Consider the following 14,357-nt stretch of genomic DNA (forward strand, 5'->3'; position numbering starts at 1 on the left):
AGAGTAACTGTACACATCATTGTGAAATGATTTAGAATGGTGAAGTGTGTGTATGTGTGTTTGAGAAAGCGAGAGAGAGAGAGAGAGAGAGAGAGAGAGAGAGAGAGAGAGAGAGAGAGAGAGAGAGAGAGAGAGAGAGAGAGAGAAAGAGCACGCCAATGCAATCGTATATAAGCATCATTTGGTGGTCGAAGCAATGTCGCGGTACACTGTGAACCTGTCGGTTACAGGATTTGAAACCCCCATAAACCCATGCACCAAAAGATAACACAAAAGGAAATATGACCGTTTTCTTTCTTTTTCTCCTTGTTAATTTCTTAGTGACACTGTTATATGTATTAGGAAAAGCAACTGAATACGGGGCACCATGTGTCTATTAATTCTATATTGTGCATTCTATCCATGTAATGTGTTCTATGCATAGAGAATGCATTCTATACGCATAAAATCGCTTTCTTTGTGCATAGATCTAGAATGCATTATCTGCGCACAGAAAGCATTCTTTGCATTCGTATTATGCATTTTGTATGTGAACCAACAAATGAACAATTCATTTGTATAACATAAAATGTTTATTCTCTACGTCGAATTGAATTATATAATAACAGGGAATGACATTCTTTACATTGAAAGAACGACGTTAAACACCAAATAAAGAAAGAAAGAAAGAACATTGAAAGAATTCTATGTTATAGAACAAAATTCCCTGTTATAAAATTAATTTCTATGTTACAGAATTGATTAGATTGTGATATATCACAGAATTTGATTCTTTGTGTACACAATAATTATATGAAATGTTCACAATGTATTCCATGTGTACAAGTCATTCTTTGTGCAAAATGTATTCTATGTGCCGCGCAATTCATTCTATGATCACCATAGAATGCATTTTACATATATAATTTAATTCTATAGCATAGGATTAAATTCAAGTTCAACAACTCTTTTTTTAAAACAAAGAATCAAATTCAAATATATGAAATCTTACTCTGTAAGTGTAACAAAGATTCAAATCCTGTAAGTATAGAATTGAATCCAATGCATAGAACTACATTCTATAGCCTTTATAGAATAACATTTTATGTTATAGTTATACAAATAAATTCTTTGTTCGGATACAAATTTACGAATGACATAGAATGCATTCTATGCACAAAATGCATTCTATGTGCATATACAGTTTCTAAGAACATAGAATTCCTTCTATGCGCATAGAATGCGTTCTATGCATATAATGCTCAATATGCAATGAATGGACATAAAGGCGCCCCCATTTCACAAGGAAACGGCAAAAATGATTTTTATAGCTACTACTGTAGTTGATATTCCTCAACTTGACACTCCAACGTGCTCTGTGGTATTCTGTTGGGAAGCTGCAAAGATCAAATGCAATCAGAAATCGTCTACTGATAGGGTAGCAGTAGAATCTACTAAAAGTGTAGCAGTAGAATCTACTGAAACTGAAAGTGTAGCAGTAGAAGATCTTAGATGAAACTGTGAAGAGAAAATGATGTCGGTAGATCTATACACAATGACTCCAATCGCCCATTTCCCCGTTCATCAACTCTCTCAGGGATATAGACAGGCACAAACACGGGATAGTATACTAGGGACACATACACACACACACACACACACGCACACACACACACACACACACACACACACACACACACACACACCCACACACACATTCACTCACTCAGTGTTATTGTAATACTAATAGTAAGGGAAACAAGTTAAATTACTCTTGTATGTAGTTTTATAGTTTAAAGGTCCTCGTCTACATTTTCTCACAGAAATTGAGATTTGACCGCTAAAATGTTTAATCCATTCACTAACACTTTCAAAACAAGAGGCGAAGCCTTCAAGGCTCACGTAAGAAATCGACAAACAGTAACACAAACTCAATCACTCCGTCACACATACACACACACAGTACACACACACAAATACACACACACACACACACACACACACACACACACACACACACACACAGAAAGAGCATAGGTGAAACTGTGCAAGAAATCGAGACACTAGATCTAGATCTGTCTGTCTGCATGTAGCCTACTTACAGGGACACGACTGCCAACTAGTCTCAGCCCGCTCAAAACAAGAAGGGCAAAGCCCATACGACTCACATGCTTGACCTTGACCTTTACATGACCTTGACCTTCAGGGTCAAGGTCAAATAACTAAACCTAGCAATGACATCATACACTAAGAACTGCTTTACACATTTTTCCTACCAAAATACATGTGACCTTGACCCAAGGTCATCCAAGGTCATGCAACACAAAGCTGTTAATTCAAGACATAGGAAGTACAATGGTGCTTATTGGCTCTTTCTACCATGAGATATGGTCACTTTTAGTGGTTCACTACCTTATTTTGGTCACATTTCATAAGGGTCAAAGTGACCTTGACCTTGATCATATGTGACCAAATGTGTCTCATGATGAAAGCATAACATGTGCCCCACATACTTTTTAAGTTTGAAACAGTTATCTTCCATAGTTCAGGGTCAAGGTCACTTCAAAATATGTATACAATCCAACTTTGAAGAGCTCCTGTGACCTTGACCTTGAAGCAAGGTAAACCAAACTGGTATCAAAAGATGGGGCTTACTTTGCCCTATATATCATATATAGGTGAGGTATTCAATCTCAAAAACTTCAGAGAAAATGGGAAAAATGTGAAAAATAGCTGTTTTTTAGACAACATTTATGGCCCCTGCGACCTTGACCTTGAAGCAAGGTCAAGATGCTATGTATGTTTTTTGGGGCCTTGTCATCATACACCATCTTGCCAAATTTGGTACTGATAGACTGAATAGTGTCCAAGAAATATCCAACGTTAAAGTTTTCCGGACGGACGTCCGGACGGACGTCCGGACGGACGACTCGGGTGAGTACATAGACTCACTTTTGCTTCGCATGTGAGTCAAAAACAATGACCGAGACTTTCAGTAATTCCTTCGCGTGACGTCAAACCCTCTTACGTCATAATGTGACGTCAATGTAATGTGACGTCTTCAAATGTTAGTGCGGTTACCGTGCCAAAAATCATGCTTCAACCCACCAGTTTTTGCAACAAAAATTGTTTTTGCGGGAATGTTCTCAAAACAGTCTGGTTAGTGCCCAGTGCAAAATCTAAGTTTCAAACTATCGGCACAATCGAGAAATTTGCATATTAGTGACGTCATACATTAGTGGAAGAAGACACTGTTTTGTTCTCCAAGATAAGCCTATCATGTTGCATCTCGTTAGAAAGATCTCGGCCCAGAGGACTCAGAAATGCAGCTATTTAATATCTATGACGGCAGTAGTTGACACAAAACGCGTTGAAAATAGAATCCGAGTGCTTTTTCGCATAAACACACACACACACACACACACACACACACACACACACACACACACACACACACACACACTCACACACACACACAAACATACAGACACACACACACACACACAGAAAAATACACACGCATGTGCTTTCAAGCACACGCACACTCTTTTATATTCTCTCACCTCTGCTTCTCAATATGCCTCGCCTTATTCAGTAAAGTTGGACGGGGAATTGGAGCAACTGGCACCACGACACTCTCCACACCCAGGCGAATAAACGAGTCCGTGTTTACGACAGCTGCATCTTCTTGTGTCACAGTCAGTCTTGCATGCACACCGAATCACTTTCAGAAGAGCTGCTGGTGCTGCTGGTAGGTCCGATGTGCTTTGGCAGCATTTGGGGCATACACAGTGCATAGTGCATCGTACAGGCCAGTTTCCGCCATGAGATGTCCTATACAAGCGAGAAAACTCATCTCCATGTGGAAGGGACCAAGCCGAAGAACTACAGAACGTAACTCACTGAAAGCTGCTTCTGCTGATATGATGCTGAGGGTCTTCCACCACAGGGGCTGATCAAAAGGTGACTACAGGGGTTTTGTTGTATCGCCTAGCTTCAGCAGAAAGAAACAACAGCGTTGAATAGATACAAGTTTTGTCACTGGGTTTGAGATCAATCATCGGCAAGAAGACAATAGATGACTGACCTGGAAAGTCACCATTGTGGACGGCCTGCATTACTCCTGACCAGAACGGTCTCTGAGGACTGAGCAGCCATGCTGACTTCCATAGGACTTCAACTTCTTTGGTAGGGTCTTCAAGTAGGACTGTCCTTAACTTCTCATAGGTGAGACTTGCCAGGCCTTCACATCTCTCATCGTAGAAACTGATTTTGACACGGGCTTTCTTCATGACCTCCTCAAGCCTAACCTCTGTTTTCAGAGCGATGGACGACCTATTTTTGATGAACGGGGTTATGGAAGCAATCATGCCCATTCCATGGAAGGTATTCAGGCCATCAATTGTTCCAGTGTTATGATCGACATTGTCTGCCATGTACTGCATGAAATGTTCATCTGTGGCTGGCACGATTATCTCCTGGGTGGCAGCCGCACTCATTTCGTCCGTCTTTACTTCTCTGTAAGAGGAGCTGAATCCAAGGGAGTACAGAACCAAAACAGTGGTGCATCTGAACTCCAAGACCAATCTGCAGTGGAGCAATTAAAATTCTTGGGCGAGCTGCTTGCATAATTGCTTGGCCGATTGAAGCAACCTTCACATCAGTGTCCTTTCCACTGAAGATCTCTCGGAGGAAAGTTTGCAAGGATTTTGGCACAAAATCAAGGTTTGCTGTAATTGAGAAAGTGCTGTCTGGACTTGGGTATTCTTTTCTGCTGGTGTTTATCTTCTTAATGTCACTTTTGATAAGTTCAGCAGCAGCTCTGATGATGTTGTCTTTTTGTCGAATAAAAGAAATGAAAAATAGACCATGTAGTCCTCTGAAATGTTACCACGTTTGCTTTCCCATCCATTTCTGTGATGATAATTTCATTACCAAAATGTTTCTTTGATTCTTCTTTCATCTTTGAGTGACTATAACAGTCACCACATGTAAACTCTTTCATTTTTCTGGTGAGGTCGATGATGGTGACTTCTGTATCGTTTTTTTGCAGATAATTGACAACTTTTCTGAACGCTTCTGCTCTTTTTTCATCGACTGGTCTTCCTTGTTTTGGTCTTTTGTTGTCAGTGTCTGATGCAAAGCACTTTGGAAGTTTCCTTTTTGTTCTAAAATTGGTGCTGCATGATTGGTGGTACAAAGCATCAGCTGCTGGAAGGTCCGAGACGAATTCTATCTTGCCTTTTACCTTTTCAGGCCATTCGTCTGCTCTTTCAGCACAGATTCTATAGACGGTCTTCTGAAAATCTAAAGTGCGAACAGGAAGTACTGTTGGACCTCGTTTTGAAACAAGTTCTGCATGCATGCCACAAAATAAACAACATTTCCTGAAATCAAAGGGCTGATTCTTTGACCGCAGTCCTTGGTTCAAATTTGCAGCAGTATCTTCATCTTTTTTCCCACGAAGGTAGGCTGCTATGTTGTGCTTGTTCGTATATGAACTGCGACAACATACATGCACAGCCTGCCCCTCTGCAACAACAATTCAATCACCACGCTGGGTACTGACTCTGTGTATGGTGTCTCTTCCCTTCTGTTGCGGAATGACGATCTGCTCCCCCGAATAAAGGCTGCCTCCACACAGGATACACAACTGCTCCATGATCTGGAAAAAAATACATTTATAACATAAACTTAAATAAAGCAGTTGGATTGACACTGTGTATAATTGTCCAGACGCTAATTAATTTTGTCTTTAAGTAGTACAGCATATTTTATTATATAATATCCTGAATACAGTGAAACACCCTTATTAAGACCCTCCATTTTAAGACCTGGTTTTCTCAGATTATTTTGTTGGTCTTAAGAAAGGGGGTTCCACTGAAACATGATTTATTGAAAATATAATATATACGGGATTTGTTTTATTAAGCCTTTTTTATGAAAACTTTTTTTTTTTTAGCCTTTAATAGAAATTGCTGATATGTCAAACCTACCTCATTCTTGTCTCATTCGCAGTGGTCACTGGTGTAGAGCAAGGTTTTCGCTCAGAAAGCAGGTGACTGTAGAAAAAAATGATAACATTAATGATCTACGCATCAAATAAAGGCTATCGAGATAGCATTCCATCAGAGAAGTGCCTAAAGTGTCAGCAATGGCGACAATAACATAAAATACATAAATAAAACATCACCGAACAGTGCAACAGGAAGGTTATTTTTGACAGCATTCGCCTACCATACATACTGGAAGCACGATCAACAATTCGCACGGTCTTTGAGTATAATATACATTTTTTTTCTAATCTAACTTCATAATTGTATTTGTGATGCTGAGCATATCAACTGCAAAGATTATCTGCACGTTTGAAACAGTAAAACAAGTTTTAGACTCATGTTGTGCTGTCTGGAAGCAGACGTACTTTTAGCGAAGCTAGGTCGTCTGCATATCAGGCTTTTTTCTTTCCAATGCATTCGTATGGCATAAATAAAGAACTAGCGCTAGCATTCTACACATGCAGCCGAGAAAATGAAGTGGTAAAAATGTTAAAGGACGAATAAAAACGTAAAGATTATCGATTACTCACCTTTTTGCATGTGGCCACGCGAAGCACGTTCGACTAGACTTTGAGTGCATGGCGCGCATAAACTTCCGGCTTTGCGACGGCAGGCCAAACCAGTCAAATCTGCTTGTTCCGTGTGATTGCATGACTTTTCTGATCCGATAACTCACTTATTCCATTACCTCAGGGCTTAGATTTTGAACTGGGTACTAAAGGACACTTTATCTACCAGTCTGTGCTGATTTCATTTTTGTTGCAATTAGTGGTACCCCTTTAGCTCCCGTAATTCCACTAATACATACGCACAGACAGACAAAAGTTAGCATCGCATATGCTACACTTACGTGAGCCAAAAACACCCCCCTCCGATCAGAAAGGACGGAGCAAGTGTAGCCGTTTGAAAATTCATTGATGTATTCCATCGTAGTAGGATATCCTTATTTGGAACATAATCGTAGTAGGATATTCTTATTTGGAACATAATGTAAACCGGAAGTTTTCAAAGTGCTTAACCACCCAGAATTCCTAGCGGTGAGCAGCCGCTGCCTTGACGAAAGTTCTCTGGTAAGTTCTGTCAGAGACATTGTATGTATGTCTCTGGTTCTGTTTATCAATTATGCAATACATTCTTGTCGTATAAGACTTTTAAGTGGCTGCAAACAAGGCTTCATAATGCAACAAAACAGTTTCAAGCAATGTGTTTGCTCTGTTCACGTACTATGTTCGTCATTCGTAGATATTAAATCTTAGCCGAGTTGACGCATTTCAGGGAACCTCTCAAAAGTCAGTTTTACGCTTACAGCATTGCACATTACGGTACTTTATGTTTGATCGCGGTTTACAAAGAGGCTCTGCTTAATGATTCGGTTCAGGAATTTAAGGAGTCATAAAAATAAAGCAAAAGCATAGGTCTAACACTAACTCAATGTTTCGAGAGGCACAGTTCCGACACAGTGACACACGTACACTGACAATGAAATCTAAAACGCTTGCAGTCGATCTAAATTTGTATTTCTGCACACACAAAATATTTCGACTACAAAATAAGGATCGGAATCAAAAACAATTGTATTTTCCAACAAGAGTCTTTGATTTCTGTGCTTTCATTTTTAATGAGTTTACGTAGACTAGTACCCGCAACACCGATGTCAGAATTGCCATTGATTTTCCTGCAAGACTAACAACTACAGATCTAACTGAATCAGTTGAATCGGAGATCTAGATTCTCCGGTCGAATCTTAGAATGCATCTGGTTTTTATTTTTGTATTTCTTAGGTCTATGTGTGTGCCGTATGTGTGTAAAATGTGCGTGTTTGTTTGTATACATGTGTAAAATGTGCGTGCGTATGTCTGTGGATGTGTGTATGTGTGCGTCTGCGTCTGTGCATGTGTACGTACGTTCGTGCGCGCGTGTGACATTCACGTGGTAGTACGAGTGATTGTGTGAATCGGAGTATCTGAACGTGTTTGTTTTCTTATACCTGATCATGTTTTAGACGATTCATGTATGCATTTATAGTTCTTAAAAATGCCAAACGTGTAACTCATTATACATTTGCCCCTTATGGCATGAATAAACTAATACTGTACTGTATAATGTATTGCATGGTAGGTATAAGCCACGTATTTTATTCACTTATGATTCATGTCCGTCAAGTATAACCGTTTGTCCATTTCTTAGACTGTGTCTTTTAACACTTTTGTTTTGTTGTTTCTTTTTTTTTCTGTAAAAGCTGTCCATTTCGATACTCAGGTCGAACACAGTACGCTTATCTCATGTCTCAACTCTGAGCTAAGCATCGTCTCCACCGGTCAGAAGAGGCAGGGCAGGGCCAGCAGGTGCGGCAGTGTTACATTGTTTGTCAGCGCAATCGGGGACACAGAGAGTCCGCATGCGGACAGCTACTCAAGAAGCTGCCGCCAAGAGTTATCGGGAAGAAAGATCCAGTCTCTTAGTCTTACAGTGAGTTTGTGTAGTTACAAATGTAATGGTTTGACGATTTCTTCTCTCTGTTATTGCTTGAGTGCTTATGTTAATCTCAGTTATTCAAGTATGGGCTGTATATTGTAAATGCGTGTGTGTGTGTGTGTGTGTGTGTGTGTGTGTGTGTGTGTGTGTGTTTGTGTGTGTGCATATGAGATAGAGAGAGAGAAAGAGAGAGAGAGAGAGAAAGAGAGAGAGAGAGAGAGAGAGAGAGAGAGAGAGAGAGAGAGAGAGAGAGAGAGTGGTGACACACTATACTTCCGTTTGCTGTTTAAAAGGATACTTACAAAATCGACAATCCCATCAATCAGCCGAGACACAATTTATTAACAAAAGAATTTTAATTATATACCAACTTATTTAATGCATACACTCTTACATATATGTATACATCTGAATGCATAAAGCACACTCACAAACATGTACAAAGTAACCCCCCCCCCCCCCACAAAAAACCCCATTAAAATGCTCATAACTCACGAATTACTTCTACAACTTACTTCAAATTTGGTGTACATTGGCCTGAGATATGGGATGATAATTCCACAAAGTTTCATGAATGCCGGTCAAGTGCGCATGGCTTGTAATTATATCTACATGCCACTTGTTTCATAATACTACATCTATTAAAACAGATAAAATGGATACAAATTTAAATGCATTACATTATTTCATGACAATAGGACTTTTAACTGTGTTGGTCAGAACATGATTAACGAGATGACCGCGGGGGAGCTGGTCCTGTCCATTGCTGAGCGGCTCCCATCCCCGGTTTTGGGCATGGCCTGCAACCTTAACAGAGGATCCTTCCCAGAGGAGCCTACTTCAAGTGTAGCCACATGTCCTTCCAGGTGTGTTTGTCACCACTACCAAGATAGGGGAAGGGAGGTTGATAACCACCCGTCAAAGACCTGTAATTACAAAAATAGTACTTACAAATCTGAAACAGTTTCAAAAATGTTAGCACACTGCTGTTAATCGCCATAAGTTATGCATGACTCGACTATGATGTGCCGTAATCATGCATTTAAATTATGATGAAACAAGAAGAGCAAACGCTCGATCGAGTCACTTTCGCAGTTCTGAATATTATATGAGGCATCAGATGGACAGGAAGACTAATTGCTATTCACAACACAATGAGTCACGTTCACATAAAATTTGAGCCCGGTCACTTTTATAGTTTCCGAGAAAAGCCCAACGTTAAGTTGTGTGTTGCCGAACAGAAAAGGCTAGTTATCTCCCTTGTTTTTCTGATAACGTTCGTAAAAGGCTACAGATGTAAATACTTTGATGTAAAGAATAATCCTACAAAGTTTCAATCACATCCGATGAACTTTGTCAAAGATATAAAATGTCTAATTTTTCCTTTGACGCTGACCTGTGACCTTGAAAAAGGTCAAAGGTCAACGAAACCATCGTTAAAGTGTAGAGGTCATTGGAGGTCACGACTAAACAAAATATGAGCCCGATCGCTTTGATAGTTTCCGAGAAAAGTCCAACGTTAAGGTGATGTCTACGGACGGCCGGCCGGACGGCCGGACAGACTAACACTGACCGATTACATAGAGTCACTTTTTCTCAAGTGTCTCAAAAACAACAACCTGAAAAGTGATGGGCGTGTCCGGATAGGGCGGATAATCGTTATATGAAATCTTTAGAAATGTGTCCTGTTTCAGTTATTAATCTTTAAATGTTATAACAACATCCTGGAAATTCAGTAGAAATGGCCCAGTCAGGCTGATTTTTTGGCAACTACAGGGTGACCTTAAACAAGAAGGGCAAAGCCCATACGACTCACATGCTTGACCTTCTGCTTTGCACATTTTTCCTACCAAAATACATGTGACCTTGACCCAAGGTCAAGGTCATCCAAGGTCATGCAACACAAAGCTGTTAATTCAAGACATAGGAAGTACAATGGTGCTTATTGGCTCTTTCTACCATGAGATATGGTCACTTTTAGTGGTTCACTACCTTATTTTGGTCACATTTCATAAGGGTCAAAGTGACCTTGACCTTGATCATATGGGACCAAATGTGTCTCATGATGAAAGCATAACATGTGCCCCACATACTTTTTAAGTTTGAAACAGTTATCTTCCATAGTTCAGGGTCAAGGTCACTTCAAAATATGTATACAATCCAACTTTGAAGAGCTCCTGTGACCTTGAAGCAAGGTAAACCAAACTGGTATCAAAAGATGGGGCTTACTTTGCCCTATATATCATATATAGGTGAGGTATTCAATCTCAAAAACTTCAGAGAAAATGGGAAAAATGTGAAAAATAGCTGTTTTTTAGACAACATTTATGGCCCCTGCGACCTTGACCTTGAAGCAAGGTCAAGATGCTATGTATGTTTTTTGGGACCTTGTCATCATACACCATCTTGCCAAATTTGGTACTGATAGACTGAATAGTGTCCAAGAAATATTCAACGTTAAAGTTTTCCGGCCGGCCGGCCGGACGGACGGACGGACGGACGGACGGACGGACGGACGACTCGGGTGAGTACATAGACTCACTTTTGCTTCGCATGTGAGTCAAAAAATGCAACCCTCAAAAATGCTAATAACTTCTACATCTGTTGACCGAATCACTTTATATTTGGGGGACATAAACTTCAGCCTATCCATGACCCTTCCACATCTTGGCAACTTTTTTTGAAATAGCACAAAAGTCTGACCATTTCATCTGCAAAATTGCCCCTTTGTGAAAGTGTCACAGTAGCTGAAGTTTATGTCCCCCAAATATAATGTGATTCGGTCAACAGATGTAGAAGTTATTAGCATTATTGAGGGTTGCATTTTTGGGGGGTCACTCTGTCACCCAGTCTTCTTCAAAATGGAAAAACAACACTGCTAGGCACAACAGCTGAACCAAATCAATTTGTGTGGGCAAAAAATTAGTTGTTCTTCAACTTGAGTTAATAAAACAAACAGGGTCACTCTTGCTCACACACTCAAATCTGCATCCAAATCAGTATGTGTTGTTCACATATCTTGTCTAACATGGACGCTATGGCATGCTGAGCGGTGTAGGTGTCAATACTCTCAGCAGGCATAAAAGGCAGTTTTTGAAGCCATTTTAGCGGGTAATAAGACAAAGAATGGTACATTTAAGTAACTCGCAAACGCATTGCCTTCAAACTTTCGGAGATTTGTGTTAACACATGTCGTAAAGTACACACGAAATCTCAAGTCATGTGAGGTATTAGTTCTGCTGTTATGCGACATCCCAGAAAGAGTTTTAAAAATAAGGATCTACCCTGTCCGATTGAACAGAAAAAAAGTTAGAATTAGCATGCATTTAGAACAAGAAGGGCAAAGCCCATACGACTCACATGCTTGACCTTGACCTTTACATGACCTTGACCTTCAGGGTCAAGGTCAAATAACTAAACCTAGCAATGACATCATACACTAAGAACTGCTTTACACATTTTTCCTACCAAAATACATGTGACCTTGACCCAAGGTCAAGGTCATCCAAGGTCATGCAACACAAAGCTGTTAATTCAAGACATAGGAAGTACAATGGTGCTTATTGGCTCTTTCTACCATGAGATATGGTCACTTTTAGTGGTTCACTACCTTATTTTGGTCACATTTCATAAGGGTCAAAGTGACCTTGACCTTGATCATATGTGACCAAATGTGTCTCATGATGAAAGCATAACATGTGCCCCACATAATGTTTAAGTTTGAAACAGTTATCTTCCATAGTTCAGGGTCAAGGTCACTTTAAAATATGTATACAATCCAACTTTGAAGAGCTCCTGTGACCTTGACCTTGAAGCAAGGTAAACCAAACTGGTATCAAAAGATGGGGCTTACTTTGCCCTATATATCATATATAGGTGAGGTATTCAATCTCAAAAACTTCAGAGAAAATGTGAAAAATGTGAAAAATAGCTGTTTTTTAGACAACATTTATGGCCCCTGCGACCTTGACCTTGAAGCAAGGTCAAGATGCTATGTATGTTTTTTGGGGCCTTGTCATCATACACCATCTTGCCGAATTTGGTACTGATAGTGATAGACTGAATAGTGTCCAAGAAATATCCAACGTTAAAGTTTTCCGGACGGACGTCCGGACGGACGTCCGGACGGACGGACGGACGGACGGACGACTCGGGTGAGTACATAGACTCACTTTTGCTTCGCATGTGAGTCAAAAATGAAAGCTTCAATTTACCCTTAAATTCAATACAGTTTCACCAATGGCTGTTCAAAGCGCACTTGTTTAAACGCACACACACATTTTTGGAAAATGCTTTTTCAAGAGCCATTGGTCAGTTAAGCGTGTCGGCAGTGAGCTTTGCTATGCGTAGGCCGACATTTGCGCTCAGCGCTCTGAATGAGTCAACTTCAACAAGAAGGGCAAAGCCCATACGACTCACATGCTTGACCTTGACCTTTACATGACCTAAACCTAGCAATGACATCATACACTAAGAACTGCTTTACACATTTTTCCTACCAAAATACATGTGACCTTGACCCAAGGTCAAGGTCATCCAACACAAAGCTGTTAATTCAAGACATAGGAAGTACAATGGTGCTTATTGGCTCTTTCTACCATGAGATATGGTCACTTTTAGTGGTTCACTACCTTATTTTGGTCACATTTCATAAGGGTCAAAGTGACCTTGACCTTGATCATATGTGACCAAATGTGTCTCATGATGAAAGCATAACATGTGCCCCACATAATTTTTAAGTTTGAAACAGTTATCTTCCATAGTTCAGGGTCAAGGTCACTTCAAAATATGTATACAATCCAACTTTGAAGAGCTCCTGTGACCTTGACGCAAGGTAAACCAAACTGGTATCAAAAGATGGGGCTTACTTTGCCCTATATATCATATATAGGTGAGGTATTCAATCTCAAAAACTTCAGAGAAAATGGGAAAAATGTGAAAAATAGCTGTTTTTTAGACAACATTTATGGCCCCTGCGACCTTGACCTTGAAGCAAGGTCAAGATGCTATGTATGTTTTTTGGGGCCTTGTCATCATACACCATCTTGCCAAATTTGGTACTGATAGACTGAATAGTGTCCAAGAAATATCCAACGTTAAAGTTTTCCGGACGGACGGACGTCCGGACGGACGGACGGACGGACGACTCGGGTGAGTACATAGACTCACTTTTGCTTCGCATGTGAGTCAAAAACTACTTTCGCGTTGAAATCCTTATACCACCCATGTCTGATAAAATATGTACATGAAATTTGAGTATGTGGCGCATCTGTCTTTGTTCTTGATGATTTCAACAAATAAAATTTGTTCAATGATTCAGCAAAAACCTATCGTCAATTTAAGAACTGTTTCTGACATGACAAATAACAGCAGACCTAATGTCTCAAATTACTTGAAATTCCGAAAGTACTTTACAACATGTGTTAGCACAACTTTCCGAAAGTTTAAAGGCAATGCGTTAGCGAGTTACTCAAATGTACCATTTTTTGTCTCATTACCCGCTAAAACGTCTTCAAAAAAGAGCTTCTCACCACGCTCGCGTGGCGATGGGCAGTTTGTGTGATTGCATGCGCCTTTCTTTGATTGGCTCGTAGCGGACCGTTGGAACTGACCGATGCGGCGGACAGTGCCCCGCGCACAGTTTAGCTTAGCGTCACTACGCAAGATTCCAGCAAGCTCAAAGGTCAAGTTTTTGTATTTGGTGAAAATTTGTATTTCTTTGTTGGTTTTTAACGATGTTACAAGCATATGTTTTTGGTCATTCCATTTGCAGACGTTTGCGGGAATGCATTGAGTCGGGATGCGATCCAGCGCATGCGTCCTGATTTCAAACTTGATAGCCAAAAT

At 40.2% G+C, this 14,357-nt stretch overlaps 1 protein-coding gene and 1 long non-coding RNA gene across 4 annotated transcripts in view; one reads left to right on the forward strand and one right to left on the reverse strand.

The window, feature by feature from the left end:
* The window catches only part of LOC138946972 (mucin-like protein), a 254,265-nt gene that overhangs the window by 205,786 nt on the left and 34,122 nt on the right, over positions 1-14,357 (reverse strand). The window lies entirely within an intron of this gene.
* Positions 7,009-9,783, forward strand: LOC138946959 (uncharacterized). 2 transcript variants are annotated; one of them, XR_011449487.1, is made up of 3 exons: positions 7,009-7,105; positions 8,275-8,504; positions 9,231-9,783. It is a non-coding gene; the product is annotated as an uncharacterized lncRNA (long non-coding RNA). The 2 variants fall into 2 exon arrangements; XR_011449486.1 differs by having other exon boundaries at positions 7,061-7,105; positions 8,295-8,504.

Source organism: Littorina saxatilis, linkage group LG14 (genome assembly GCF_037325665.1).
Source record: "Littorina saxatilis isolate snail1 linkage group LG14, US_GU_Lsax_2.0, whole genome shotgun sequence".
Lineage (NCBI taxonomy): Eukaryota > Metazoa > Mollusca > Gastropoda > Littorinimorpha > Littorinidae > Littorina > Littorina saxatilis.